This window comes from Cetorhinus maximus, chromosome 31 (assembly GCF_964194155.1).
Source record: "Cetorhinus maximus chromosome 31, sCetMax3.hap1.1, whole genome shotgun sequence".
Classification (NCBI taxonomy): Eukaryota; Metazoa; Chordata; class Chondrichthyes; order Lamniformes; family Cetorhinidae; genus Cetorhinus; species Cetorhinus maximus.
In genome coordinates, this window is record NC_135909.1 from 9,995,989 (window position 1) to 10,023,735 (window position 27,747).

Below are 27,747 nucleotides of genomic sequence, written 5' to 3' on the forward strand. Positions count from 1 at the left end.
CCCACTGACTTATCAACATTAAGCACAGCCAGACCTTCTAGTACCTCTTCTTTAACATGGGTTACATGTAAAATAAGTAATTTGCAAATTGTCGATGGAGGAAGTGAGCACTTTTATTGCAGAGGGTTTAAAGGAGAGGAGCAAAGCAATTGTGCTGAGGAAGTATGATTGTGCAAATAAAAATAACAATAAGTGGAATGAAGAGGGCGGGCTGTTCATGGGCTGATTGGAGAATTTCATTAGGGCTTATTCTTTGGAGATTATAAGGCCATTTTTCCACATCCTTATGGAGACTAATGTTGAAGGAAGCCTGTCTTCATCTATAAGGAATCATTGGCTTAGTTTATAAAAATAACGCAGATAGATGGGATTCAAAGAATTGGAGGGGTATCACGTTGTAATGTGGAATATAAGATCTTGGTGAGGGCTCGGGAAAACCTTTAGGAAGAACACAAAGACTCTGGAGACCGTGCAGTGGATATTTACTGGAATGGGATTAGTGGTGAGGGATTCGGTATGTGGGTGGACTGAAAAATAAAAACTGGAGATGCTCTTATCAGAGGGAATGTTAAGGGGAGTTTTAGTACAGGTATTTAAGATCAGTCCAAGTATTTAGGATCAGCCCCGGTCTTTGTTTCTTATACTCATTGAACAATATTTTTTCCCATTGATGGAACGTTTGAAAACAAATGAATAGATAAAAAAAAATAATTCATCACCAAATGTCACTGTTCCATTCCAAACAGTTCCTGACTCGACGTGATAGATTTTTAGTTTTGTTTACAGTAACCGCATTTCCAACATTGCACACCTGGCTGCAATTTCAGAAGCTTCTTGCCAACACTTCACGGCTGGAAAAAAGGATACGAGACCATGACTTAAAGCTAGGATCGGCTCTGAGGGGATGTTAAGATGAGGGATTGTGAAACCATTGTGCTTTTCACACGTCGGTTCGAATCAAGTTATTGGATATTTTTAGTTAATTGCTTCTTCCTGTTTGGGTAGGTTTTGCATAAAAAAGGCCTGGAATCGGATGCTTGTCAATGTCTCACTGGAGATGACAAGTGGCAAGTAACATTCACGCCACACAAGTGTCAGGCAATAATCATCTCCAAAAAGTGGGAATCCAAACATTGTCTTGATGTTCAATGGCATTACCATAACTGAATCCCCCACTATCAACATCCTGGTGGTTACCATTGACCAGAAACTGAACTGGAATAGCCATAATGGCTATAATACAAGGTCAGAGGCTAGGAATCGTGAGGGGAGTAACTCACCTCCTGACTCCCCAAACCCTGTCCACCATTTACAAGGCACAAATCAGGAATGTGATGGAACACTTACCACTTGCCTGGATAAGTGCGGCTCCCACAACACTCAAGAAGCTGGACACTGTCCAAGACAAAGCAGCTCGCATGATAGAGACCAATTCCTCAAATATTCACTCCCTCCGCCGCCAACGCACAGTAGCAGCAGCGTGTACCATCTACAAGGTGCACTGCAGAAACTCACCAAGGCTCCTTCGGCAGCACCTTCCAAACCCTCAACCACTACCATGTAGAAGGGCAAGGTCAGCAGATAGATGGGAACACCGTCACCTGGAAATTCACCTCCAAGCCACACACCACCTTGACTTGGAATTATACCTCCGTTCCTTCATTGTCGATGGTAAAAACCCTGGGACCCCCTTCCTGCTAGTACTGTGGGCGTACCTACACCACAAGGACTGCAGCGGTTCAAGAAGCCAGGTCACCACCACATTCTGAAGGACAGCTAGGGATGGGCAATAAATGTTGTCCAAACCAGCGAAGCTCACATCCCTGGAATGAATTTTTTTTTAATTGGAAATTTTCAGACTTAATCAAAATTGATACTGAGCTATTACAGTCCTTTCCCCAGGTTTTATTGGATTGATGAAGAAATAGGATTCAGGAAAGGGAGCAGGACTTTTCCTTCCCTTTCACTCTCCGGATTTACAGTGGCTGAAAGAGCAACCGGAAAAGTTAATGGTGATGGAGCAGGAAAAAAATAACATTGTCCTTGCGGAAAACATTTAGTTTGACATTTTCTTGATAAGTTCAGTGAGTGAGCAAGTTTTAGTAAATGACGTTTAAAATGACGGGCCATCTAATTAAACCTATGAAAGATAGAAAAGGTTGTTTATTTTTGTGGTGAGATGCTTGAAACTGTGGAGGAGCCGAGAGAGATGTACAGACATCATTAAAAGCTAGTGGACAGGAAGGTAAAAATTATGCCTAAGGCTAATAGAATACGAAGTACTGGGTTTATTAATCCTGTGATGAACAAACCTGCTCCGTGTTACAAGCATTTTCTGTGATTTAAAAAAAAAATCAGGTGACAATTCTTCATTGAAATACAGGAAATGCTGTTCAAACTGTACTTTCATGAGCTGTGAAACAAGAAAATCCCAATTTCCGCACATTTTGAAGCCAAGCGGGAGGAGATACCTGTTTCTCAATGATCTGATATTGGAGTTGATGAAGAAGGTTTTCTGAAGATCAATATGTTCCTTTTTGAAGCGCCGGGAGGGGTTTGGTTTTCTATATTAAACTTTGACCCTTCAGTAAGTTCTATGTGCGCAGCTGTTTCTGGTGGTGTTACTGAGTCAGGAATGTTGGTCAGGGCAGCAGGAGAATTCACTGCGCTTCTACAATAGCGCTAGGCAATTTTTCATCACCTCAAAAACCTGCCACCAGTTATTGGTCAGGATTACACAGAAGTGGTACACCGAGGATATTTACTTACAGAAATCAATACTTTACAAAGAAATAATTACTTCTTGTCATGAAAGTATTATAGTTTTCATAATATTTTTCTGGCTTATTGTGAAGTAATTTTATGGGGTAAGTATAGTTGGGTCTTTCTGTGTGTAATGTAGTTACATTTGGAGTCAAGTAGACTGATAGTTTAAACTCATCCAAAGAAGTTAGGTTGAATATCCTGTCTTCCATTCTTAATTCCCACTAGAGCTGTACTTTGAATATCCTGTCTTCCATTCTTAATTAGCACTTTTCTCAGACAAAACACCTCTTTGACCCTTTTGTCTGTGACATCTTTTGATTATCTGCTCATCTCCACAATCACCACACCCTCGATGTCTCTCTCTCTCCCCCAACCGCCCCCCCCCCACCCCCCCACCCACCTTAAACCAATTTATATTTCTCCCTTCTTCTAATTATGCTTCAGTTCTGCCGAAGGGCCATGAAGGCTCGAAACGTTAACTGATTTCTTCTCCGCCGATGCTGCCAGACCTGCTGAGTTTTTCCAGGTAATTCTGTTTTTGTTTTGGATTTCCAGCATCCGCAGTAGCTTTTAGCTTTTTGTTTTTATAAAGAAGTTAGGTGCTTGACATGCGAATGAGTAAACACGGAAGCTGGGTTAGCATGTAAGGTGTGAAGGGAATTTGCATTTTTGGATAAAGGAAGGGATATTTGCATTTCAAAGGGATCTCAGTCAGTTTACAACTAGCCAGATAAGCAAGGCTAAGGAATATGTTTATTTTTCCCAAAGGTTACTGGAAATATTGGCGACATGGAAGTTTTTTCTATATTGTGAACAAGATACAATTTCAACGACATATGGGACTTTAGAATTTACATATTAAAAAGAGAGAAACATACATAAAGGAGAATGAAAGGTTATGTTGGAAAAGGCCATTTAAAACCTAACAGGAGTGTGTGAAATGGCCTCAATGAAGCCTCCGGCATTTTTACGTAAGTCTGCTGTCGAACTAAATGGGAGTTGGAGAAAAGCCAAAAGGCATTCCACTGTCCAGGGTATTGTGTTAACTTGCTGAGTCTGCTTTAATTCTAAAATCTTTTTCAGACCTTCAAAGGAGTGTAACTAGGGGGTCAGGTTAATGAGTAACTTCAGGAGTTATTATGGTACTATTTGTAGTCTTATGTATGTGCTTGACATCTTTTACTTTTAATAAACATATTAATTTCATTTTTAAAATTTCTAAATGTCCTGTCAGACCTATTGCTCCTGAATTCAGTGCATGCATCTCGTAATGAATACAAATTTCAAAACCTTTGAGATAACACGACCAAGCATCCCTCGTGGATTTGGTCCGCCTGGTACACATCATCTGCCACGTCATAACAGTCCCTCACACACTCCGGTCAATTAACGCCTGTACCCTTTATTGCTGATGGATTTCTTGTCATTTTGAATCCCACCTGAGTTGAGTTTTAAGTCAGATTTCATGTTTTCTGGAAAATAAAACTGATTCAGGGAAAAGGAACAGGCACTTTCTGTCAGAAAGGGGCAGTTAATTTCTGCACAGGAAACACCCACAAACAACAATGTGAACATGCTTTGGGCTGATGATTGAGTGCTCGGGGGCATAACTCCACTGCTCGTGTGTCTTCGGCACAGCGCCATGGGGTCACTTATGATAAAAAAAGAGGTTGGGCAGGACCTTGGTTTATCATCATTATTTGAGGACAGCACCTACAATAGTGCAGCCCTCCCTCAGTACTGTACTGGAGTGTCAAACTTCCTTGTTACACACAAATTCTGGCACGGGTTTTGGGGGCATACACTTATCTTTCAAAGGCAAATGCGACCAAATCAGCCCCACTGAAAGTTTTTAACAAATCGCCCAATCCACAGCTACAGGACTGGGGCAATTCTGAGGTTATCTCCTGGCAGGTCACGTGACATATGAGGCCATAATGCATCACCACCAGGTTTGTGACTTGATTGAAACCCAAAATATTATCACAATAACGTGTCAAATAAATCTGTCATCTGCTTGACAACACAGCAGTAACACCTTCTGCATGACCATGAGGAGAGCTAGGGAGACATGCACAAAACTAAATCCTTTAATAAAACAGTTCAAAAAACCATTTAGACTGAAATCCTGTGAGGAAAAGTGAAGTTATTTTTGAGAACTCCGCTCAGAGAGCTTCATTGGACAGGAGAGAAATCAGGCGAAGAATCCGAGGAAATCGACACCAGCGAACAAGTTGACATCAAAACTGGATCAACTCCCATGAAGATGAATGAGTAAAAGCTGAGACTTCAGTGCAGCATCAGTTGACCAAGTAGAGCTGTTGCCTGGATAAAGTATTCTGACAGGGTTTATTGAACTGAGTGGAATAGACAGATCTTTGCTGATCAACTCAATTATCTCTAGGTTTTTACTTGAAAACTTCCAGTTTGTTGAAAGATGGAATCCATATAAATTATAATTACAGTACAAATGAGTTGATAATTTAAACACAAAGGTTACTTTCAGGTAAGTTAAGTGGCACAAATACATTACATCCAAGAACTCGATTGACCTGCGAGCTCAAACACAGAAAAAGTAAATTGCAGAGTGAAGATTTTATAATGTGGATTTGTTGAAAGTGGGAATTAGGTGCAGAGGGGGAATGAGCTGCTGTGTAAATTAAACCGAGAGACAACAGCAAAGATACAAGCCGGAAGGAGAGGAACATTCTAAATAACGAAAACTTTAATTAAACAGGCAGCTCATTTCAGTGTAATTTTGGGAAAGCTGAGAGCTGTTGCCTACACATCCTGTGCTTTGTGGAAAATCAGAAAACAGGCTAATGATAAATGTCAGATTCATAATAAATTAAAGAACCAAGCAGAATACAGAAAGTACAGAGGAGAGCTCAAAAAGGAAACTCTAACAGCAGAGGGAGTGTACGAAAAAAGATTAGCAGGTGACACTGAAGACTATTACCAAGAAATGGGCAGTCAATGAAAGGGAGGCTGTGGGGGCAGAGGAGATGGCTGAAGCTCTAAGTGGCAGGAGAGATTAAATGACGAAAGAATTGGTGCTGCAAGGCAAAAGGGAGAGGTAAAGGAACATGTAACAAAAGCAGAGATGTGTCGAAAAGTGGTGCAAATGGAAAAATGAGGAGCAGATGCCATCTGAAAGCAAAAAAAAACGACAGAAAAGTGATTTTAAACCAAATGTGAAAAAATAATCAAAATAGGGACAGAGGTTACAGTACAAAGAACGTTAGAGATTGGAGCAGCAGTAGGCCATTCAGCCCTTCGAGCCTATTCTGCCATTAAACACGATCATGGCTGATCTGATTGTGGCCTCAACTCCATTTTCCTGTCTGTCTCCCACAACCCTTGACTCCCTCGTAGAATCTAACTCAGCCTTGAATATATTTAATGATTCAGCCTCCACCGCTCTCTCGGGAAGATAATTCAATGACTAACGATCCTTTGAAAATAAATTACTCCTCATCTCCATCGTAAATAGGGGACCCATTATTTTATAAACTATGCGCCCTAGTTCACACTGCAATTGTAATTCTTAGCACAATTGGGATCGTTTATTAAGTGTTGTCCAATTGTGGAATGAGAGTGTGGAGTAATGAACTGCCTGGTGGAGTATATAGTAGGGTTTGCCCTCATGGTTCACTGTGTCCACGTATACATGGGCTACCAAAGACTCAGAAAAGAGATGTCCCTTTACATCCTATCTCATCTCTGACTGATTCTTCACAAAATGAATTGGCCAAATGGTTGAGTGAGTTGCTACAAACAGTTCTGAGCAAGTTTTCCCCATACATGGAGCAGGGTTCCTTCTCCTTTGTGAAGCCCATACAGGACTTGCATATCAATAGCAATGGTGTGTGCATGTGCGTGTTGCTTGTTTGACATTGCTAGCCTCTTGATTAAGGTGCCGTTCAAGGAAGCCATTCACATTTGAACCACGTCATTAATTCATGATGATCTAGTCTCACTGCCATTGTCTGAATTTGTATTCATTGAACATATGAACTCAACAACTCATGCAGTTGATTTCAGTTTTAATGACACCGTGTATGCCCAAAGAGATGATGTTGCCATGGGATACCGTCTAGGCCCAGCTCTTGTAAATATCTTTGCCCATTTCCACGGGAAACGTGTCTCCAATGAAATGACCCCTAACATCCTATCCCTTTCATGTCTCTGATACATTAGTTACACATTTTCTATATCTGCATCTGCAGCTACATGTAAAAAAAAATCCTGTGATACCTTAATGGGCTCTAACTTGCTCTCTTCTCATTGAAATTGACCAGTCAAATGAGCCCCCTTTCCTCAATGTACTACTTGAGAAATCTGCCAATGCGTTCTCTACTACTGTCTACTGCTAGCCCACCGCCACTGTTGGGATTCCTACAGTTCCATGCGGTATAAGGTAGGTCTTATCGCCAAACTGATAGGTAGGGACCAGGCCATTTGCTAATCATGCAACATGATGCCAAAATCAGGCACTTCAAAGCTATCCTGCCGGATAATGGCTCACTCGATCAAATAATTGCTCACTGTATATAACACAAACTCAACAATGGGCCTAAGCCCGCCACTTTATTTTCTGAATAGTGTCCAGTCTACCTCAGATAACACTGGAATGGTTACGGTATCTCAAAAACGTGAACAACTAATAAAACTACCCGTTTCACAATGCTACTATGTAGTAGCAACACGTGTGGCATTCTCCACTAACAGGATGCTGCTGTCAAGACTAAAACAATGTTCTGCCAACAAGACAAATAACTAATGTTGTATATGAATTTCAGTGTCAGTGTGATGTGAGGTCTGTGGCCATATGACCCAATGACTGTTGGATCATATCAAACAGCTTAGGCCTTCAGCTGTTCACAACAGGCAAAGTACTGAGCATACTCACCAAGATCCTGCTTGAAAAGCTCAGAACATAGTATCCAACATTGGGTGTGATTTCACAGAAGAACAATACTTACTGACCAATCCTGATTGTGCTAAGAATTACACGAACATCGGTTACGATCCCGGCTGATGGTAAAACTGGATAAGTTCCCAGAGTGAAACCTGGCTTGATAGAACCCAACATGTGTAGGATGTGAGAAAAGAGAAGAAATTCACAGGTGTTTGCTCATGAACTTTGAACACAAAGAGTAAAATATTTATTAAAACAAGAAAAACAAACTACATTAACCAGACAAAACAGTCAGAAAGATCTCAATACAAACAAAAGAAGGTGATTCAATTTCCCAACATTCCTTTGCCCAGCAATATCTTTACAGATGGATAAACCAGTGAAGAGTTACCACGGGTTTGTCACAAAGGCTACTTTCTTGGGACTGGCACACGTGCAAACTGTTTTCTTCTGGTGAATTCTTGAGCATTCACTTGATCCTTCTCAACCAAGACTTATCTCACCCAAAATAACTGCACTTGATACTCACTGTTTCAGTAGCAACACCACCAAACTGATCACGACAATGAATCCAATAACTGACTCTGCAGTTAACTATTGTCCCAGTAGCCTAAGAAAAACTTGGTGGACAATCATTCCCTGATTCCTTCCCAGGGAAATGCCTGGAGCAATCAGAGTCGACTTGGCTGTTTGAAATAAGACAAAAGCTTGGCAGTTAACTCTTCCCTGTTGCATTCCCATGCCAATGCCTCTACCAATCAGCAAATATTTGTCAACGAATCAGCACCCCCTTCTCATGCAGTATAAATTTTTGTTCCCTTTGAGATTTGGTATACTTGTATCTGTTCTGAAAGTTAATGTCTTTTCAATGAGTTATTTAAGGTTTGTTAACATAATATGAATTACATTACTTAACTTAGGAAAAGACGGTATTATTTGTCATTGAGCACATATACATAGATGTTAGCTGGGAAATAGGATTGCGAAGCAGCAGAGCTGTGAGACTAAACAAGTAAATAAAATCTCTTGATAAATACAAACTCTGTGTCTTGGCTCAGCTTCACCAACTGGTTTGGATCCCATTAACACTGAAGAGGGAAAGACAAAAATTTTCAACATCATGTCCCTTTTTTCAGGAACACTCACGTTCTGCATTCCTAAGCAACAATTTCTACATAAATCTGTTACATTTCTAACCGTTCCCAGTTCCAATAAAATGTCATGACCTGAAGCCACAGGTTCTTCCAGATCTGCTGTGCATTTCCAGCATTTCCTGTGTTTATTTCAGATTCCCAGCATCCAGAATATTTTGCTTCTATATTTCCATTTTTTTATCGGTTGTTACTGTGGGATAAATTTTATATCTGCCTGGCCCTTGCACTGTGTCTGTGTCGGATATGAGGTGTACATGTCGGTCTCTAACATACATGTGTGCCTATGGAAAAGGACTGCCTGTGCAGACAGTTTCTACCCTGATCCTTACAACTCCTCTCACACCAAGTGAGATCAGACAGATACAGGCTCCCTTGCACGGATACAGAAAGATGTCACACAGACACTAGCATTAGTCTAATTTTGGGCACCAAACCTTTGGAAATACGTGAGGGTTTTAGAAAGAGTGCAGAAAAGCTTTATAAGAATGGTTGTAAGGGTGAGGGGCTTTAGTTACATGGAGAGATTTGAGAAGATGTGGTTACTCTCCTTCAAAAAGAGAAAGCTGTGAGGAGGTTTGGTAGAAATGTTCAAAATAATGAGTGTTCTAGACATAGTAGATAATGATAAAACGGTCTTGTGGGCAGTAGGCATCGATTTATGGTGGTTGGCAAAAGTACTAATGGAGGAATCAGGAAAAATCTTTTTATGCAGGAAGTCATTAGGATCTGCAACTCACTGCCTGAGAATGTGCTAGAGACAGTAGAAAGTGGGTTTGTCAAAAGGGAATTGGATAAGCACCTGAAGGGAAAAGGTTTGCCAGGCTGTGGTGAGAGGGCTGGGGATCAGAAGTAGCTGAGTGGCTCTGGTGGAGAACAACAACAGACACGAAGGGCCGAATGGCCTCTTGCTGTGCTGTAAGTATTCTAAGCGTGTATGTATTTAATTGTAGGATTCATTCTGTCTCACTATCTCTCTGGTAAAGGATTTGAGTGTCTGATTCATTATGTATCTGTCAGTCTCTAGGGATGTGTGTGTATGTTTCACTCTGTATTGCTGTCTCTGGTACACTGTGTGAGTGTGAGGTGAATATACTTCATTGGGCCATCTGGTCGAATTGGTACATTATTCCACAAGATACTCCACCCAGAATACTTTGTGTACCATTATCTGCTGATCCATGAAATCCATTCTCCCTCCTATACTTACCTCGCTTTCCCTTAAATACAGCTGCGCTAATCGACTCAACTGCTCAAGGCGACAACAACTTCCAAATTCTACAGATTCCATAAATTATATTGAATATTTTAATCGGATTTAATACTCATATCTCTGTGTCGACCCTATCACATCCCATCACTTATTCCTCACATTGGCCTGTTTCTGCAACACCAACAGTTCATGTGAATTCCCTCCGCTCTGTTGCAGTTCTCGGTTCTGGCCAGTAGAGGTCAGCACACTCTGCTAGGTCGAAGTTTACAGATCAGAGATGGACACAACAGGCAAGAATTGTTCACATTATATTGGGAGGGGAAGGGATTTATTCTGTATCTGTCACTCACTGGCGCTTTGTGAAAGACACTCTGAACCTGTCAGTCTTGTTTACCGTATGTGAGTGTGGATAAATTCTCTGTGGAACTGTAGGTGAATGTTGAATTCATTCTGCTTCTGTTGATATCTGGTTCAATATATCTGAATCACAGTCAGTCTGTATCTTGCATTTCCAGGTGCTGCATGAGTGTTGGGTCACGTTTTGAGCCTGGCAGTGGAATGGTGCGTGTGCAATGGATGTGTTCTATCAGTCACTTTCTGGTATTGCAAGTGAGCTCGGTACTCACTCTGAATTTCTTAATGGTGGTGGTGGTTTGTGAGTGTGCATGTATTTCTCTCTTTGCCAGTCACTGCTACTGTGTGTGAATGTGGAAACCATTCAGAATCTGATTGTCTCTGGCATTCCTGGGAGTGAAGTTTCTGACTACATTTGTTATTCACTGGAACTGTGTATGAGTTTGGCAGGCATTCTGATCTGTCACTAGGGGAGTAGGTGAGTGTAGGATTCATATTGCAAATTTCATTGTCTGGCAGTCTATAGGAACTGGGCATGATTTTGTACCTGAATGTCTCTGGTGTTGTTTTTGAGCATGACAATCATATATATATCTGTCAGACTCTCCTAATGTGTGGGTTTAATTCTGGATCTGTCAATGGCATTCTATGTCTGTGGTATTGTTATGTAGGTTGGGAATCACATGTGTCATTCATTCCCTCGTGCTGTTTGTGAGCATGAGATTCATTCTATATCTGTCATTCGGATTAATTCTGTATCTGTCAGTGTCTGTTACTGTATGAAATTGTGCGATTCAATTGGTATATTTCATTCACTAGTATTGTATGTGGAAGTGGATTTATTGTGAGTTTGTGCGTGTGTCTGTGTGTGTGTGTGCGTGTGGACTTCCATTTGTTTCTGTCAGCACTTGTTACTCTATGTGACTCTTGGACCCTTTCTACAGTCTCTCAGTGGTATCATTGGTGTGTCAGAAAAATTTTGTATCATGCACACTCAAATATTGTGAGTGAGTGCAGTGAACAGTTTGTGTCTCTCAGCATCTGGCACTGAACATGTGTTTGAGAATTATTCTCTATCTGTCAGTCTCTGGTACTCTGGGTGGGAATGGGATTTATCATGTAACCTTCAGTGTCTGGGATTGTTCGTAAGATTGGGTTAATTGTATATAAATTTCCAGCGCAGCCACAGGCCACTAATGTGGTCAGCTTAAGCAAACTATATGTGGGAGTTTTGGCGCAGTATTAAATCTATGTCACTTTGAACACAATTGGGAAAGATAATGCATCCTTTAATCTGATACTGGATGGGTGTGCAAGTGTAACTCAAGTTGTACTAATCGATTTGATCTGTGACATTCAGTCTGATTCTGAGTAAGAACTTTGACATGAACGTAAAATGGAGCTCAGTCTGGAATTGTTACAGTATTTCCATTTGACACTGTGTGAGGATGGAGGATTAGTATGTAATCTATAGCTCAGTTCAAATTCATCAAATTGATATTGTCTATTTTAGTTTCATAATCAGGGTGAGTTTTAAACTAGAAACTGAATTTCTGTCTCAGGTTATCCTAGCTTTCAGGATATCTCAAACTGATAATGTACTTGAGATTTGAACTTGTATCTCAGATATATGTCACGACACATTATGGGAATTAATAGTGCAATTTATAAACTCATGGCATGTGCGAATACTGGACTGGTAATTAACATGAATCTCAGCGTGCATCATTAAGGTTTAGCCTGTGAGCTTGTAACTGGAAACATGTCAATTTCACCTGATATTTAACTTGTAGCGAAGGCAGCACTATTGTGAGACTGACCCAGTGAGAATTTGATAGTGGGTGAGAATTTAGACTGGGATTTATGGACACTCCAGTCTGCGGGTGAAATGGATACTACGTCTATCTCTCCTGCTCTGTTTGATTCGTGGATGGAAAATGACTCAGGATGTATTTATGCTGCCTGAGACTGTGAAACTGATGACCTGTCTGTGTCTCTGTGCTCTGTCAGTGATAATGTACATACTGTGTGTGAGGAGCTGGCGGGAATCTTCATTCCAATTTGGCTGGACGAAACATCTCATTTATTCTGGTTCCTTCAATTATTTGCCTGCTGGAAAAAAGGATATTTTAGAATTCATCTACAGGTGAGGTATAAGATACTGATTCCATGAGTTTAATCTCTCGATCAATAATCATTATGAATGGTCTGGGAAGTCTGGGAAGAGTGCCCTCTGCAATTACCGTCGCCGTGAAGCAGTCTCGGAAGAGTTTCCTTAAATTTGGCCAGTGGTCAGGGACAGGAGGGTGTGACTATGAGTGGCACAGGTAGAGGAATTCAGGAAGTAGCACTGCAGGAGCCTCAGTCCTTGCCATTAACCAACAGGTTCGAGATTCTTGCTCCCTGTGTGGACAAGAGCGGGGACTCTAGGGAGGATGAGCAAACTGACCATAGTACCATGGCACAGGGAGCCATTCAAGTGGGGGGAGAAAAGAGAAATGTAGCTGTACTCGGGGATAGTATAGTTAGGGGAATGATACTGTTCTCTGTAGCCAGGATTGAGAGTCCCGAAGGCTGTGTTCCCTACCTGGTGCCAGGGTTAGGGATATCTCATCTGGGCTGCAGAGGAACTTGGAGTGGGTGGGGAAAGATCCAGTTGTCGTGGTCCACGGAGGCACCAACGATAGAGGTAGAACAAGGAAAGAGGTTCTGCTGAGGGAATACAAGCAGCTAGGGGCTAAATTAAAAAGCAGAACCAAAAAGGTAATAATCTCCTACCTGAGCCACAAGCTAATTGGTATCGGGTCAATAAGATTAAAGAGGTGAATGTGTGGCTCAAAGTTTGGTGTGGGAGAAATGGGTTCAAATTCATGGGACATTGGCACTAGTACTGGGGAAAGAGGGAGCTATTCCATTTGGATCAGCTCCACTTTAATCAGGCTGGGACCAGTGTCCTGGCGAATTGTATAACTAGGGTTGTAGATAGGGTTTTAAACTAAATAGTGGCGGGGGCTGGGGTTCAGTTGCATGGAAAGAGAAAAATCAATGTTTAAGGAGAGGGTAAGAGTGCAGGTTAGTGACGAGGCTGATTGTTCCCAAGAAGTGAAAGGAAGGGACAGAGTGTGTGAACACCATATTGCACCAAAGAATCATAAAAGCATAGGGACAATTGAGAACAGGGCAAACTTAAAGGCTTTGTATCTGAATGTGTGTAGCATTCAGAATAAAACTAATGAGTTAAAAGCACAAATAGAGATAAATAGGTTTGACTTGGTGGCGATTACTGAGACGTGGTTACAGGGAGAACAGGTATGTGAGCTGAATATCCAAGGGTACTCAGTGTTTCAGAAGGATAGGCAGGAAGGAAAAGGAGGCGATGTAGCATTGTTAGTAAAGGAAGGGAACAGTGCTATAGTGAGGAATCAAATAGGCACTGGAGAGCAAGATGTAGAGTCAGTGTGCGTAGAAATAAGATTTCATGCATGAATTGCTGAAAGCTAGTATACAGGCACAGCAGGTAATAAGAAAGGCAAATGGATTTGTGGCATTTATTGCTAAAGGAATAGGGTATAAGAATAGAAAATTGTTGTGGCGACTTTACAAGGCATTGGTGAGACTGCACCTGGAGTACTGTGCACTGTCTTGGTCCCCTTACTTGATGAAGGATGTATTTGCATTGGGAGAAGTTCAGAGGTGGTTCACTAGATTGATTCCAGAGATGCGGGTCTTGTCATAAGAGGAGAGATTGAGCAGTTTAGGCCTAAACTCGCTGGAGTTTAGAAGTGTGAGAGGAGACCTAATTGAGGTATATAAGATGCTAAAGGGGATAGACAAAGTAGACATGGAGCGCATGTTTCCCCTTGTGGGGCATTCTAGAACGAGAGGCAATAGTTTTAGGCTGAGGGGTGATAGATTTAAATCAGGGATGAGGAAGAATTACTTTTCTCAAAGGGTTGTGAAACAGCTGAATAAATTTAAGGAGGAGATAAACAGATTTTTAATTAGTAACGGGTTGAAAGGTTATGGGGAGAGGGCGGGAAATTGGAGTTGAGGCCGAAATGAGATCAGCCATGATTGTATTGAATGGCGGGGTAGGCTCGAGGGGCTGAATTGCCTACTCCTGCTTCTTGTTCTTATGTTCTTATGAATGGTTTGAGAGGCTGTAGCCAGATTCTAGCTCTGATTGGACAGACCCTTCTCGATCCAATTCTCAACTAATCAGAGAGCCAGGTAGAAGAAACTGTAAGTTCTGACTGGCTTATATTTTCATATTTGAAAAGCCTGCCAATTTCAGATCATGTGTAGATAATTCTATTTCCAGCAATTTCTGGTACTGAATGAAACTTTGGGATTCATGCTGTACCTTCTAATTCTGTGACTTGTACATGAGAGAGGTTTGTTCTGTATCTGTCAATCTCCATTTTTTTTATGTGATGGTGGAATTAATTCTCTATCTGCTAATCTTGTACCATGTGAGACTATAGGATTCTCTCTGTATCTGTCACTTGCTGAACTGCATGTGTGTGAGGGATTTATTATGTATCTGTCAGTCTCTGTTTCTGTATGCAAGTGCTGATATCAACCTGTACTGCCGAGTCTCTGCTCTGCTCTGTGAGTGTGGTCACATTCACTGTCTGTCATTGTTGTGTGTGACTGTGGGATTCATTCTGTGATCATCAGCCCTTGGGACTCAGCCAGTGTGAGAGTCAGTCTGCATCTCTCCATCTCTCATCCATTGTCAGGTTAATTCTGTAACTGACATTCATTGGAGCTGTGTTGTTATGGCCTTAATTCTGCATCTGTTAGCCTCTGGTTTGGGATGTGGATTTGGGACATATTCCATATCTGACAGACTCTGGTGCTGAATGTGACAATCAATTTAACTTTCTATCTGTCAGTCTTAATGCAAAATAATTTGTAATTGTGTATCTGTCTGTCTATGGTACTGTATGTGAGTATGGGATGAATTATGTACCTGTCAGTCATGGAACTGAATGTGATTTTGTGACCCATTCCATCTGTCAGTCCCCAGAATTACAAGTGAATGTGGAGCTCATTCGGAAGCTGCCAATATCTGGAAGTGAGTGTGAGTTTGAGGTCAGTTCTGCAGTCATCTGTTTTTGACTACATGTGTGCTTCATTCATTCTGTATGTAACAGTCTCTGGGCCTGTAACCAAATGTTGATTTCTCTCTGTATCTGTCAGTTGTGGGACTGTGTATGAGTGCAGGATAAATTATATGAATGTCATTCTCTGATACTATGTCAGTGTGGGATTCAATTTGCTTCAATATATCACTTGTGAAATAAAAAAGTGTTCTATTCCGTGCTTCCTTTCAGTTACCTGTAAAGTGCAATATTGTTGCATTCAATCTGTATGTGTCCAAGTCTTGCCTTGCATTTGGATTTATTATTCTTTCTGTATCAGTAGGTCCAGGGTAATTTACATGAGAGGGAGATTAATTGCAACCGTAACATCTGTGAATGTGGCACTCAGGCTTTTGCTGTCCATATCTGGAAATAATTCTGTCACTGATGTTGATTTTACTTTTTTCTTCATCTATTAATGTCTGTGAATGAGATTTGTCTTCTGCCTGTCAGTCGGTGGCACTTTAAATGACTGCTTTTGGTCTGTGCCTTATTGTCTTTATCTGTGTGTAGTCCTGTGGGGTTTCTTTTCTACATTTCAGGGTTTGGTCCTCTGTATAAAGTGGGATTAATGCAGTGTATGTCAGTTTCTGGTGAGTGTGGACATACCTCTGTATTAGTCAATCTCTCAAACTGAATGTGAGTGTGCATTAATTCAGTTTTCATCAGCATCTGGCCCACACTGAGGGTGGGAATCATCCAATATTTGTCAGTTTCTGGTATTGTATGTGAATGTGCTGCTTCATTCTGAGTCATTGCCTTGTAAAGGGTGTGTGTGGGGGGTTTATTTCTACCTGTCACTGTGCAATACCGAATGGGATTATGAGCTTCATTCTGTATTTTTCAATCTCTACTGCTCGATGTGAATGTGTTTATTTTTGGCTGTCAGTCTCAGGTACAATAAGAGACTCTGGAATTTATTATACCTTTGCCAGTCTCTGATAGGGTATGTGACAGTGGGCTACATTCTACATCTTTTACTCAATGGCAATGCAAATGAAAGTAACTTTAATTCTGTATTTGTCAATCCCTGGATTAAATGTGTATTTGGAATTTGTTGTTCTTATGTCTGTTTCTAGACTTTCATGTGTGTGTGGGGTTCATTCTCGATCTATGTGTCTCTGCCATTGAATGCAAGTGTGGGAGTTTTCTGTATTGGTACCTAACCTGCATCTCAGGCATGATCTACAGGCTACATTCAGTAGTTCTGTGTGAGTTGTGTAGTGGTATTAAATTTGTATCTGTGAGAACAAATTGAAGTGATAATATTCGCATCAATCTGATGCATGGTCCATTGTGTAATTCCTGCAGTTTGAAAAAAACGGAATTCATACTTTAATTGTACATTCTAGTCTAACACTTCGTCAGATTTTGGAACTGGTATTTAATGTGTAGCTCACTCTACATTCTGTGGTGCTTAGTAGCAATTCATCCTGCATCTTACACTAAGGTAAATGTTGTCTGATGTAGTTAATAACTGGCCAAGGTGACTCCGTGTATTTAAATCAAATAGTGGCTGTGCTTTTGCCCTGGGATTGATGTACCTAGTCCTCAGGTGTACTGGGTTGGAGGGAAATGGAATCAACTTCCCCAACCAATGATCTTTTTGACTCTTATATTGAAAGGGCGCCTCTGAACCTTGGGGTCTATGTCGGTCTCTATATGATATATTTTGGCCTAAAGACCTGGCAGTATCTCTGGGCTTTGTGAGTGATATTGTACTTACTGTGAGTTGGAATCATCACGCTACACTTTTCCTTGTTTCGAGGAATCATCCGGTTCCTTCAATTCTTTCCGTACACACAGAAAACATAACTCCATTACCCGAAGAATAGGTGAAGTAGAAGATACAAAAGTGATCAATGTATTTGAAAAATAACTTATTATAATGAACAATCAACAAAGCAAAACTAGCAGCATATCAGTGTCTGACCCCATCACGGTACTGGAGCAATCTGTTTCTGCTCATCTGCTATTTTGAGCGGTTTTACAACAATTTAATGACATTAGAAACAACCTGTCCTGTGCACTGCTCCTTGAATTAGACTATCCGATGGAGGAGTGACTTTCGCAAGAGTCAGGTTTCTATTTGCTGCTCCCTTTCAACTAACTGTACACCTGGAAACAAGCAGGCACAGTTTTAAATGTCTCTTTCACACTTCTCACCTGGTGCCTGAAATTGATCTTCTTTGTGTAACTGGAAACATTGTTACTGTGCGGCTATTTTCCCCGCCATTCTCTGTCCAATAACAAGGGACAGTGGGAGCCGGAACTAAGCCAGGAAGCTTCACTCGGGTTTGGGGAGAGAAAGCAGCAATGATCTTCAATGGCGAGTTCTTCTCACTCTGTCCAGACACTGCTCGAGAATGGCCTCTCCCTTCCCCCCGCTCACTCCATGTTCCGGGAGCAGCTCGTGTTCCAGGGAGCCCATTAAAAACAGCCGCCGCCTCCGCCTCAGCTGCCCGGACACTCAATGCCAATCTCTGAGCATATCTGCGGACGCGGCTCCAAACCGATGCGCTGCTTTAAGCAGATGCTGTTTGTTCACTTCCCTCTGTGGCGGTGATGTCTCCGATCGCTGCTGAATTAAACCCTATTCCGCTCACTGAGTGAATGACGCTCTCGGCCATTGTTGGGGGAGGGGTTGCGCATGCGCTCTTATCCTCATTGTGACGACACCGGGGAAGGTTTAAAAAACGCATGCGCAGAACTCCGCGGCGACAATTCAAACGCTAAAATCAATGGGAATTTTCCCCATTTCAATCTCATCACAGAGAGAACAAAATCTCCGAACCTGTGTCGGCGCGGGGGGCAAGGGGTGTTGGGTGCGAGTGGTCGTGTGGCGGGGGTACACTGGTGGGTAAAGGCCGCTTTACAACATCAATTTTAACCCGAGATTCCCCCAGACAGCTTGTAAAATGCTGGAACCGTGTGTGTATGAGGATGGTGATGTTACTGAGGATGATTCCTGTTTTAGAATAGACTGTGTTTAGGTCGGAATATTACTGAGTGTTAATTATAACGAGAGCATATTTCAAAGCCCCGGGTTTGCGGAAACTCCTGACTGTGAAGCCCGGGTCTGTCCGGGTTTGTGTCTCGGTTCCATTGGTAATAAACGGGTTGAAATTGGCGGTTGCAGAAACTGGAGGAGGAGCTGAAAGATCAGGGGCTGTTCTCTCTCTGTCTGTCATTCCGGCTCTCTCCCCCCTCCCGCTCTCTGTTTAATCTTCACTCTGTCTCCTCCCCTCCCTGCTCTCAAACCGCGTTTTTCAGTCAGGTCGGGGCGGGCTCTTTAAAAGAGGAACGTGAAGCAGCTCGTCTCTCATATTCTGCAGTGATCTGAGTGAAGAATCATCATGTCTGGCAGAGGGAAAGGAGGCAAAGGACTCGGGAAAGGCGGAGCAAAGCGGCACCGCAAAGTGCTTCGTGATAATATCCAGGGCATCACCAAACCAGCAATCCGCCGCCTGGCTCGCCGTGGCGGTGTCAAGCGGATCTCGGGTTTGATCTATGAGGAGACTCGCGGGGTGCTGAAGGTTTTCCTGGAGAATGTGATCAGGGATGCGGTCACCTACACTGAACACGCCAAGCGCAAGACGGTCACTGCCATGGATGTGGTGTACGCTCTGAAACGCCAGGGCCGCACTCTCTATGGATTCGGCGGCTAAACAACTCGACCCTTTCTACCAAACACACAACAAAGGCTCTTTTCAGAGCCACCCACCACCTCACAGAGAGAGCAGAGACCTGGGAACGGGAGCTGGGATGGGCTGTGATCGGGAATGTTAGTGAGTGTCTGAAACAGAAAAAAGAGGACTAACGAAGAGTGAAACGGACTACAAACGCTAACTCTTTTCTATCCACAGAAGCTGTGAGACATACGGAGGTTTCCAGCATTTTCTGTTCTTAATTCAGATTTCCGTCATCCGCAGTATTTTTCATTTATTTTAGTGCCTGATTTGTTCCGGGGTTCGGGGGGATGTGCTAAGTAACTCGATTTAATCGTTGTTTATTAACCTGGATGGCACATTCTCCACTGACGCTGAAAAACCTCTCCACTACTTCACATATTCCAAATGTTTTATTCTCGGTGACACCAGCCGTTCAATGCGTCAGTGGAGTTGAGGTTACAATCAGATCATCCATGATTTCACTGAATAGGATCAGTCTCGAAGGGCTGAGTGGCCTCCTCCTGCTCCGAAACTCAATGTTCCCACGTCTGTTCGTGAAGTTACTGACAGGGTTTGGGAAACTGAACAGTTTCAGCTCAGCCACTCGGCGACCTGGAATTCCCGCAGTCTGAGCCGGACTCTAGCTCTGATTGGTCACCGTCTTCTTTGTCTAATTCTTAACCAATCGCAGAGTCATGTGGATGAGGTCGAAAATTATGATTGGTTTATTTTTCTTCGAATTCGAAAAGCCCGCCAATTCCAGTGTTGGAATATACAAGATAACCTTAATTTTCAGGCAACAATTTTTAATCTCTCACTTTATGATCTGTTATATTGCACTCCCTGTCACAAAATCTTGGCGCTATTTTAGGAACAGTCTGAATTTGTCAATCTCCTTTCAGGAAATGGGATCTGTCAGGCCGGGAACAGCGGGAGAATCGAGCCGGTCCCTTTCCCCGCTCATTATCGTCATGATCTGCCCAGAAAGAGGGCAATGGGAAGGGGTCTGAAGCCCCCAGCACCGGTTCCATTTTATTACCCACTCCAGACCTCGAAGCGAGCGGCGATTTTAAGGTTTGGTTGTGCTGGAGGGAGCAATGGACAGTCCTTCAATTTTTGCCTGCGAAATCCAGCACTGACTGTACACAAACAATATTACAATCATTTACAGCCTTTCATTTTGATCTGTACAGCCCGAGGGGCTCTAAACAGTTCCCAGTCTCTCGGTGCGCTGTGGTAGAAAGGTCTTAGACAGCGACCCTTCCCCATTGCGCCTTTGCGGCAGCTGCCCCAAGCTTTAGTGCGTCCCTCAGCACGTAGTCCTGGACTTTGGATTGTGCCAGTCCGCAACAATCGGTCGGGGACAACTCTTTGTGCTGGAAGACCAACAAGTTTCGGGCAGACCAAAGCGCGTCTTTCACCGAGTTGATGATCCTCCAGCTGCAGTCGATGTTTGTCTCGGTGTGTGTCCCTGGGAACAGCCCGTAGAGCACAGAGTCCTGTGTCACAGAACTGCTCGGGATGAACCTCGACAGCAACCACTGCATCTCTCTCCAGACTTTCTTTGCAAAGGCACAATCCACAAGGAGGTGAACAACGGTCTCTTCCCCACCACAGCCACCTCGAGGGCATCGTGCAGAGGGGGTGAGCCTCCTGGCGTGTAGGAAGGATCTGACGGGGAGGGCCTTTCTCACCACCAGCCAAGCTACGTCTTGGTGCTTGTTGGAAAGTTCTGGCGATGAGGCATTCTGCCAAATGACTTTGACAGTCTGCTCGGGGAACCATCCCACAGGGTCCACCCTCTCCTTATCCCTCCGGGCCTCTAGGACGTTACGTGCTGACCACTGCCTGATGGACTTGTGGTCAAAGGTGTTTTTCTGCATAAATTTTTCCACCAGGGACAGGTGGTACGGCACGGTCCAACTACTTGGAGCGTTCCGCGGCAGCGTGGCCAGACCCATCCTTCGCAACACCGGGGACAGGTAGAACCTCAGCACGTAGTGACACTTGGTGTTTGCGTACTGAGGGTCTACGCACCGCTTGATGCAGCCACACACAAAGGTGGCCATCAGTATGAGGGCGATGTTGGGCACGTTTTTTCCCCCTTTATCTAGAGGCTTGTACATCGCGTCCCTGCAGACACGATCCATTTTCGACCTCCAGATAAAGCGGAAGATGGCTCGAGTGATCGCCATCGCGCAGGAGTGTGGAATGGGCCAGACCTGCGCCACGTACAGCAACAGCGAGAGTACCTCACACCTGATGACCAGGTTCTTACCCGCAATGGAGAGGGAGCGTCGCTCCCACATGCCCAGTTTCCTTTTCACCATAGCTACTCGCTCCTTCCAGTTTCTAACGCATGCCCCGGTCCCTCCGAACCATATCCCCAGCACCTTCAGGCCGTCAGCCCTGACAGTGAAGGGGACAAAGGATCGGTCAGCCCAGTTCCCAAAGAACATGGCCTCGCTCTTCCCACGATTTACCTTGGCTCCCGAGGCCAGTTCGAACTGGTCGCAGACGTGCATCAGTCTGTGCACCGACAGCGGATCCGAGCAGAAGACGGCGACGTCGTCCATGTACAGGGAGGCTTTTACCTGAGTGCCTCCACTGCCTGGGATCGTCACTCCTCTTATGCCCGGATCCTTCCTGATGGACTCGGCAAAGGGTTCTATGCAGCACACGAAAAGGACAGGCGAGAGAGGACAGCCCTGCCTGACTCCAGATTTAATCGGAAAGCTATCTGTTTCCCACCCATTGATTGAGACTGCGCTACTGATGTTAGTGTAGAGCAGTTGGATCCAATTTCGAATTCCCTCCCCAAAGCCCATTTTGGAGAGCACATCCCCCATGTAGGTGTGCGATATTCTGTCAAAGGCCTTCTCCTGATCCAAGCTGATGAGGCAGGTATCCACACCCCTGTCCTGTACATAGGCAATCGTATCCCTGAGCAGCGCCAGGCTGTCAGAGATCTTCCTGCCTGGCACAGAGCAGGTCTGGTCAGGGTGAATCACCAATTCCAGAGCGGATTTGACCCGGTTGGCGATGACCTTGGACAGAATCTTATAGTCCACATTCAACAGTGAAATGGGTCGCCAATTTCTAATTTCCTCCCTTTCCCCCTTGTGCTTGTAGATGAGGGTGATGATGCCTTTCCTCATGGATTCTGACATGCTGCCGGCCAGGAGCATACTCTCGTACACTTCTAGCAGGTCTGGGCCGATCAAGTCCCACAGAGCCGAATACAACTCCGCCGGCAGGCCGTCGCTTCCGGGGGTTTTACTCTTCTCGAAGGACTCGAGGGCCTTAGTCAGTTCGTCAGGAGTTAGCGGTTTGTCTAGGCTCTCCCACGTACTGTGGTCTAAGACCTCCGTGATAGAGGACAGGAAGGACTGGGAGGCCGTGCTGTCCGTGGGCTTCACGTCATACAGACCGGCATAAAAGGATTTGCTGATCCTCAGAATGTCGGACCGTGATGACTTTACTGAGCCGTCTTCTTCCTTCAGGCTGCTGATCACAGAGCGCTCTCTGTGTACCTTTTGGAAGAAGAAACGTGAGCACGTCTCATCCTGCTCCACGGAGCGGACTCTGGAACGGAAGATGATCTTGGAGGCCTCCGAGGCAAAGTGCGAGGCTTGCTGGCCCTTCACCTCTTGGAGCTCCTCCTTGACATCGACCCCCATCGACTGCAGCCGGAGCAGATTCTGCATCTTTTCCTGGAGTCGGGACATTTCCCTCTGTTCCTTTCTAGCTTTCTGGGTGCCTTTGCGGATGAAAAACCTCTTGATGCTTCCCTTGATCACTTCCCACCAGTGTGTCAGGGACTCAAAGAGGGGTTTCACGGTTCTCCAACCTTTGTAATCCCTCTTGAGCTCCTCAATGTTCTCTGGGGTCAGCAGTTGCACATTTAGCTTCCATGCCCCCCTGCCCACCCTCAGGTCTTCCTCCAAGTGGCAGTCCGCCAGTAGGAGGCAGTGGTCAGAGAAGAACACCGGCTTGACCTCGGTGGATCTGACTGTGAATGCACGGGACACAAACAGGAAGTCTATCCTGGAACGAATGGACCCGTCTGGCCGCGACCAGGTGTATCTACGCTGCGCTCCGTCTGCAGGGTTGCTGAAGACGTCGTGCAGCTTGGCATCCTTAACTGTTTCCATCAGGGATCTGGACGTAGCGTCCAATCTGCTTCCGGCCCTGCCGGATCGTCCAGCCGCATCGATGATGCAGTTGAAGTCCCCGCCCAGAATGACCGGCCTGGAGGTCGCCAGCAGCAGTGGGAGCTGCTGAAAAACCTCCAGCCGCTCAGCCCCTTGTGCCGGGCCGTACACGTTAATTAACCGGAGTGGAGCGTTCTTGTACATTACGTCTGCTACCAGGAGTCGCCCGCCCACCACCTCCTTGACCTCGGAGACGGTGAAGTTGCCTCCCCGCAGCAGAATACCCAGGCCGGAGGAACGAGAGTCGTTTCCGCCCGACCAGATCGATGGCCCGTGGGACCACCATCGTGACCATTGCCTGTAGGAGCTGAGGTGCGGTATCGCACACTCCTGCAGAAACAACAGGTCAGCTTTGACCTTGGCTAGGTAGTCCAAGGTCGCAACACATCGCGTAGTAGATTTAATGCTACGCACATTTATGGATACAATCTTTAAACCCATATTAAAGCATTTATTCTCCTACCAAACCCACTGTCTCTGAGAGTCCCAGACCTTTAGTCTGCTCCTTCATACCCGTAGTGAGCTCAAATTCCTTCACTTTGGATGGGCTGAGGTAGATCTCCTTGGCCGTGTTCTGCTCCAGTGGCATCTGGAGGTTCACGTAGTGAGCGGATTTTGAGATGACCTTTGCTGGAGAAGCTTCTCCAAAACTCACCCCCTCTGGGGGGTTGCTGTTCCCGGCTTCCTGGAGCTGGGGTGCGATGATTGCCTCACTGCTCCCAGATTCCAGGGGCTGTGGTGCACTGGCCTCCTCAGGTTGCAGGCCAAGTTGGGGTGCGCTGGTCTCCTTGTTGTCTCCAATTTTCTGGAGCTCGGGTGTCTCGTCCTCCAACGCCCTGGAGCTTTGCCGCCTCTTCTGTCGGTGCCGCTCTGGCACTTCCTCATCCGAAGAGCTGCTGCCCTTGTCATCCGTGTCGGATGGGAGACGCCTCTTGCCGCTTCTCTGGGAAACGCCTTTGCTTCTTCTTCGCTCCCTCTTACTTTTCTTGTTCTTCACCGTCCGCCACTCCCCCTGCTGCTTTTCCACTGCTGCCTCCTCCTCCATTGATTCGCTGTCCTGAGGACTGGAAGGTTCAGGGGGTAGTGCTGTTGATTGGCTCTCTGTTGCCTCAATCTCTTTCTCCACCTTGTCTCTCTCTGTGTCCTCCTTTGTCCCGTTGAGCTCCCTGGGGGCCTTGGTGGTTGGAGTGACACGGAACATTTCTTCTGCTTCCCCGTGGTCGGCTTTGGCTGCCTGTGCGTAAGTACGGCAGCGTTTGGGGCAGGTCCTGTAGAGGTGACTTGCCTCGCCACACAGGTTGCAGCACTTGGCCTGTTTGCAGTCTTTTGTCTGGTGCCCTTCCTGTTTGCAGATCTTGCAGAGGGAGGCGCTGCAGTTGGCCGCCACATGACCAGCCTTGCCGCATGAGCGACAATGCTTGGGTTGCCCAGCGTAGACCAGGTAGCCACGGTTTCCCCCGATAGCGAAACTGGAAGGAGGGTGGAAAATGGCTCCCTTACCATCGGTCTTTAGCGTGACCTTAAACAGGCGTTTGCCTGTCCAGATCCCCAAGTCGTCTCGAATCTCAGTGCCGCTCCCCACCTTATCGAAGTACCTGGTGAGGAAGGTGACCACGTCGGCGACAGGGACGAAGGGGTTGTACACATGCACCATCACCTCACGTTCCCGTTGCAACGGCAGAGAAAAGTGCGGCTCCGCCGTCAGGATCTTCATCTCCGGCAGGTCTCTCTTCTCCTCGAACACCCTCAGGAGCCGGACGCAGTCTGCCACTTGCTTGAACGTCACGTCGAAATAACCACCTTTGCGGGAGTCATGCAGGGTGAAGATCTCCGTAGCTTGGAAGCCGCACGCCTTCTACAGGATCCTCCTGGTGAAGAAGCCCCGATCCATAGGTGATCCTCCTTCGCTGTGGTTCACCGTGACTCGGACGGTGATAGGTAACCCACGGTATGAATTCGGATTGCGATTGGTTTTCGCCCTTCCATCCCGACCTTGCCATGGCAGGACCATGGTGTCGCTCCTGCAACACTTGATCTTAGCCAAGAGGCCGAGAAGCGAAACAACAGACTGGTGTTTCTGTCCAAAAATGTGGAGGTTCACCAGGATGATGCCGGGTTTAAAAATTGTCGGAATACGTTAAATGAACAGGAATTTCATTCGGGTTAGGAAATAATGATTTGCAGTGAAAATTTTTAATTTTAAAAATGGAAGAACAAAGCCTTCTGATGTCGAGGCGGTAAACAGCTGGAAATAAAGGCGGAATTTTTGAAATGAGCGATTAAAAACAACTCGACCAATGGAGACCTGAGTTGCCAGGGATTAGTTCATTGGTTAGATTTTGGATAAAACTGCCTGGGTGTAATGCTGCAGCCAATTACTGTTCGGGGCGGTTCCTCACAGAGTTTAAAAAGGCGGGTTGGAGAACAAACTATCTTAATAGTTCTTGCATCTCAGACTGTGGTGAATCTATTCAGAAAAGGCTCCAAAATGGGCTTTGGGGAGGGAATTCGAAATTGGATCCAACTGCTCTACACTAACATCAGTAGCGCAGTCTCAATCAATGGGTGGGAAACAGATAGCTTTCCGATCAAATCTGGAGTCAGGCAGGGCTGTCCTCTCTCGCCTGTCCTTTTCGTGTGCTGCATAGAACCCTTTGCCGAGTCCATCAGGAAGGATCCGGGCATAAGAGGAGTGACGATCCCAGGCAGTGGAGGCACTCAGGTAAAAGCCTCCCTGTACATGGACGACGTCGCCGTTTTCTGCTCGGATCCGCTGTCGGTGCGCAGACTGATGCACGTCTGTGACCAGTTCGAACTGGCCTCGGGAGCCAAGGTAAATCGTGGGAAGAGCGAGGCCATGTTCTTTGGGAACTGGGCTGACCGATCCTTTGCCCCCTTCACTGTCAGGGCTGACGGCCTGAAGGTGCTGGGGATATGGTTCGGAGGGACCGGGGCATGCGTTAGAAACTGGAAGGAGCGAGTGGCTATGGTGAAAAGGAAACTGGGCATGTGGGAGCGACGCTCCCTCTCCATTGCGGGTAAGAACCTGGTCATCAGGTGTGAGGTACTCTCGCTGTTGCTGTACGTGGCGCAGGTCTGGCCCATTCCACACTCCTGCGCGATGGCGATCACTCGAGCCATCTTCCGCTTTGTCTGGAGGTCGAAAATGGATCGTGTCTGCAGGGACGCGATGTACATGCCTCTAGATAAAGGGGGAAAAAACGTGCCCAACATCGCCCTCATACTGATGGCCACCTTTGTGTGTGGCTGCATCAAGCGGTGCGTAGACCCTCAGTACGCAAACACCAAGTGTCACTACGTGCTGAGGTTCTACCTGTCCCCGGTGTTGCGAAGGATGGGTCTGGCCACGCTGCCGCGGAACGCTCCAAGTAGTTGGACCGTGCCGGACCACCTGTCCCTGGTGGAAAAATTTATGCAGAAAAACACCTTTGACCACAAGTCCATCAGGCAGTGGTCAGCACGTAACGTCCTAGAGGCCCTGAGGGAAAAGGAGAGGGTGGACCCTGTGGGATGGTTCCCCGAGCAGACTGTCAAAGTCATTTGGCAGAATGCCTCATCGCCAGAACTTTCCAACAAGCACCAAGACGTAGCTTGGCTGGTGGTGAGAAAGGCCCTCCCCGTCAGATCGTTCCTACACGCCAGGAGTCTCACCCCCTCTGCACGTTGCCCTCGAGGTGGCTGTGGTGGGGAAGAGACCGTTGTTCACCTCCTTGTGGATTGTGCCTTTGCAAAGAAAGTCTGGAGAGAGATGCAGTGGTTGCTGTCGAGGTTCATCCCGAGCAGTTCTGTGACACAGGACTCTGTGCTCTACGGGCTGTTCCCAGGGACACACACCGAGACAAACATCGACTGCAGCTGGAGGATCATCAACTCGGTGAAAGACGCGCTTTGGTCTGCCCGAAACTTGTTGGTCTTCCAGCACAAAGAGTTGTCCCCGACCGATTGTTGCGGACTGGCACAATCCAAAGTCCAGGACTACGTGCTGAGGGACGCACTAAAGCTTGGGGCAGCTGCCGCAAAGGCGCAATGGGAAAGGGTCGCTGTCTAAGACCTTTCTACCACAGCGCACCGAGAGACTGGGAACTGTTTAGAGCCCCTCGGGCTGTACAGATCAAAATGAAAGGCTGTAAATGATTGTAATATTGTTTGTACTGATGCACCTGGTGATACATTTTGTAAAAGTTTAACCTGGATTGTACCCTTGTAATGTTGTTTTTGAAATGGTTTTGAATGTGACTGAAGATTTTTTATGAATAAAGTATATTTTTACAAAAAAAAAAATTCAGAAA

General features: G+C 45.4%; 1 long non-coding RNA gene across 1 annotated transcript; it reads right to left on the reverse strand.

Annotated features, from left to right (window-relative positions):
• Positions 1-7,908: 7,908 nt before the first annotated feature.
• LOC144670414 (uncharacterized) lies at positions 7,909-18,109 on the reverse strand. Its single transcript, XR_013573869.1, has 4 exons — positions 17,719-18,109; positions 17,279-17,342; positions 12,431-12,517; positions 7,909-8,775 (listed from the first exon to the last, which is right to left on the reverse strand). It is a non-coding gene; the product is annotated as an uncharacterized LOC144670414 (long non-coding RNA).
• Positions 18,110-27,747: the final 9,638 nt, after the last annotated feature.